Genomic DNA, 4,476 nt, shown 5'->3' with positions numbered 1-4,476 from the left:
GATAAATTATTCCATGATCCAAGCACTTTAGGATCTCTTTCTTAATAGCTTTCATTATCACTAAGTTAGCTCTTCTTTGGGGTTCCGTGGATGGTTTGGAATCCTCTATAAGATGTATATGATGTTGCACAATAGAAGGGCTTATACCCTTGATATCAGCCATGGTCCAACCTAGGGCTTCCTTATTATCTTTTAACACTTTAAGTAACTCCTCTTCCTGGCTAGAAGTCAAATTTGAAGAAATTATTATAGGAAGAGTCTGGTCAGGCCCTAGGAAAGCATATCTCAAATTAGATGGCAACTCCTTAAGATCTAGCTTAGGGGGCTCAACTATGGAAGGTTTGGGAATGGAATTGGAAAGGGGTCCTAAGGGCTCCACAAGTGTGTGAAGACTCAAGACTTCAGAAAAGAAATTTTCACTATCATCATCCAACTCATCCATACACTCTTGGAATTCTGAATCCAAATCAATATCAAAGTTGGTAACCAAATGATCAGAAAAATCCAGAAAATCCTCAAGCATATTGATCTCTTCTTCCATATGCAGTTGCTTGCCAATCCTAAACATGTTAAACTCAACAGTTTGGTTACCAAAAGATAATCTTAGGAAACCATTCCAACAATTGATTAATGCATTACTGGTAACCAAGAATGGTCTTCCTAGAATTATAGGGATCTCATCCTTGGTTGAGAAGGGCTTAGTATCTAACACAATGAAATCAACAGGGAAAATAAATTCCCCCACCTTTAGTAAGACATCCTCAACCATCCCTTTAGGAATATTAACAGACCTATCTGCCAACTGAAGAGTAGTTCCAGTGGCTTTCAATTCTCCCAATCCTAGTTGTTTGTACACATGGTAAGGTAAAACATTCACACTTGCGCCAAGGTCAAGTAAGGCATGCTCAATATAGGTGTTGCCTATGACACAAGATATGGTAGGGCTCCCTGGATCCTTATACTTGGCTGCTATGGGCTGAGTAATTATGGAACTAATGTTACCTGCCAAGAATGCCTTTTTGGGCACACTAATGATATGTTTGTGAGTACAGAAATATTTCAGTATCTTTGCATAGGCGGGGATCTAGGATATGGAATCCAAAAGGGGGATGTTCACTTCTACCTTTTTAAAGACTTCTAAAATTTTTTCCATGGAAGCAGTATTCCATTTGTTTACCAAGCAATTAGGAAATGGGACAGGATAAACCTAAGGACTGTTAGGGATTTGCCCCTGTTCAGAAGAATCATTTTTGGTTCACTCAACTAAATCATCTTTAGTTTTAGAAAAATCTTTAGGTTCATCAGATGAACTTGAAACAAGAGGCACACTTGTGTCCTCAACTGAAGGAGAGTTAACATGAGTAATAGATGAGGAAGATTTAGGAACGCTCTGTTGGTACTCTCTACCACTCCTAAGGGCATAAATAATATTACATTGGTTAGAGGATCCTTGTTGGGTCTGACCTTGTACTATATTCAGTGGTGCATTAGTTGGTCCTTATGAACTAATAGGCTGATGATGCCTAGGGTTAGGCTCTGGTTGACTGGGTAAAGTTCCTTTCTCCCTCTCATGCATGATTGAGACAACTTGAGTGAGTTCTCTCGTAAGATTTTGATGGCTTGTCATGAGGTGGGCCATATTTTTTTCTAAGTCACTAATTCTACTTGCCTCTCCAATGTTGGTAAACCCAGGGGGTTGCTGATAAGATGATAGGAGAGGGGCCCTAGGAAAACTCACCTGAGGTCTTACATTTGACCTAGGAAAAGTATTTTGGGAAAAATATTGTTGTGCAAAGGGAGGTCTTTGGGGTCCAGGTTGACCTTGATTATAGAAATTGGAAGGTCCTGCTTGGTTGCCCTGATTCCAAGAGAAATTTGGGTGATTTCTCCATCCTGGATTATAGGTGTTACTATATGGATTATTCTGGTATAAGGCATTAACACTATCATTAGAAGTGCCCGCAGAGGTGTTGGGGCATTCTTCTATGACATGTCCAGGGGACTGGCACCAAGCACAAATCTTAACCAAATTGACTGATGATGGCTCTCTAGGAACAATAGCCTCAATCCTCTTGATTAGGCTATCCAAATGGGCTTCCTTGGCTACTATCCCATCCACAAAATATCCTTTTCCTCCTATGGTTCTTTCACTCTCTTGGGTTGATTCCCACTCACGGGTTTTGTCTGCTAAGTCAAGTAAGAATTCCCATGCCTTTCCTTCATCTGTAAAGGATGTGAATCCCTCAGGGCACATAGACTCTTCATTTGTTTAGTTGGGTAATCAATATCCTCATAAATTATTTGACATAAATGCCATAAGTCTAGGCCATGGTGAGGGCATTCTTGGAGTAGATCCTTGAATCTCTCCATAAGTTTGGAAAATGACTCACTGGGCTTTTGCCTAAACTGAAGGATATCACTTCTAAGCTTATTGGTCTTGTGAGTTGGGAAAAACTTCTTAAGGAAGACAACTGTGAACTGTTCCCATAAGGTTATGGAATTTATGGTAACCCATACAACCACTTCTTAGCTTAGTCTTTTAATGCAAAAGTGATAAACCTAAGCATAACAGCATCATCAGAAAGTTGTTGGATCTTAATTAGAACACATACCTCTTCAAATTCCCTTAGAAATAGGTATGCATCCTCAGAGGTCAACCCATGGAAGTGGGGCAACATAGTGATGTATTGAGATTTGACTTCAAAATTATTGCCCTGGGCTTGTGGTAGAACTATACAAGAAGGTTGGGCTGTTCTAGCAGGATAGAACCTATCTTTCAGAGATTTAGGTGAAGGGTTTTAAAGAGAGCACACGTATTGGGTCACTACTTGTTGGATCTCTTCTTTCTAACCGATTCTTAGTATTACGTACCCACCTAACACTCATGCAACAGAAAACTACCCGCAACTAAAGTAAGACAAGCACAAAAGAATGGATAGCAAAACTTTTTTTTTAATGATTTCTTTTTATTTTTTTTTGATTTTTTTTTGGCTTTTTGGGAGCTTACCGGCAGGGATCCGGGGTTGCTTAGGTCAATTCCTGAGGTACTGCTACAGGGCGAAACCTGTCTTTATCATACTGTGAGGCATGGCGACCTCCACTGATACAACTATTATTGCAAGTTGTTCTTCTCAGGAATTCAATAAAAGAAAAGGAAAAATATAAAACAAAGCAAACAAAGCACTCCGATTTACCAAAAGAAAGTGAAAAATAACATGGAACTGTCTCCCCGGCAACGGCGCCAAAACCTTGTTTGAGATTTAAAATATAACCGCAAGCGTACGGATCAGTGTAGCTACGGGTTGAACACAGGGAGAGTAGCCACTTTATTTTTTTATCTCTTTTAATAATGCGAAAGTGAACCGATTAATAGTTGTGATATAATTCTAATTACCGTCCTAAACATATGTATCTAAAATAACGTCCTAACCATTCGTCATCTAAGAATTTAAAGACGCAAGCCACGCAATTAAAATTAAATAAATAAATAACTGAAAATAAATAACCCACGCAATTAAAAAAAATAATAAATAAATAAAGAAAAAAATACTGAAATAAAAATAAAGTAAAAGAAAGGGGGTAAAGCTAGAGAGAGACTCACAAGTAGGTTTCTCTACTTAGCCCGAGGGATGCATCATAATATGAGCTTCCCTACTTGACCAGAGAGTCACTCTTACAAGGGTTACTCTACTTGGCTTTAGGAAAAGGGAGACAATTAAAATAAAAGCAATAAATTGATGGTTCTATGGCTAGGAGGGGCAAAGCCAACACATACACTAGCCATGAACCTTGGGGGAAAGGAATAGCAATAATGTAACGACTGAAAATAAAAATCCTAAATTAAGAAATAAAGGGTAGTCAGAAGAGGGAATGAGAGGGGGGAGAGGAGACTACTGAAAGAGCCTACTTACTTGAATCAATGCTTGAACTTGAAAAAAAATTGCTCCACGGCTCATGATCTTGTCACCTAGATCTAAGCCTAGAACTATAACTTAAAAAATTACAACTCAATTGCATAAATCATAAACATAAAAGGGCTGAATAAAAATAAAAGAGTGCTTGCATTAATTGAAATAAAAAAAAAAACTATTACAAAAGTGATTAAAGAAAAGATAAAGAAGAACTAAAACTAAAGAGAGAGCAAGAGAAAGAGAGAGCAAGAGAAAGAGAGAGCAACTAAAAAAACTAGAAGAAGAATGAATTGTCTCTCCTCCTCTTACATGAGTTGTATTTATAGGGAATGGGGAGGTAGTGTAACAAATTTCTCTTTCCTAAAAGAGAGAAACCCACAATTGATTGTGAGATCTTTTGAATCCATAAGTGCTAAGATGGAGGAGAGAGAAGAGAGAAATAAATTTGGAGAAATTTCCTATAATTTTTTTGCTTATTTTCTTTCCTTTTTTTTTTAATTTATTTTTCTTCTTTTTCTCTCTCCTAGGGATGATTTTCTTCTTGCTTTGTGTGATTTGGACAATC

General features: G+C 37.9%; 1 non-coding gene across 1 annotated transcript; it reads left to right on the top strand.

Annotated features, from left to right (window-relative positions):
- Positions 1-2,323: 2,323 nt before the first annotated feature.
- On the top strand, positions 2,324-2,430 carry LOC122063501. Its single transcript, XR_006135359.1, has one exon. It is a non-coding gene; the product is annotated as a small nucleolar RNA R71 (small nucleolar RNA).
- The last annotated feature ends 2,046 nt before the right edge of the window (positions 2,431-4,476 follow it).

This window comes from Macadamia integrifolia, unplaced genomic scaffold (genome assembly GCF_013358625.1).
Source record: "Macadamia integrifolia cultivar HAES 741 unplaced genomic scaffold, SCU_Mint_v3 scaffold134, whole genome shotgun sequence".
Classification (NCBI taxonomy): Eukaryota; Viridiplantae; Streptophyta; class Magnoliopsida; order Proteales; family Proteaceae; genus Macadamia; species Macadamia integrifolia.
Note: the sequence above shows the minus strand (reverse complement) of the source record. Positions and strands in the feature narration are given on the sequence as shown.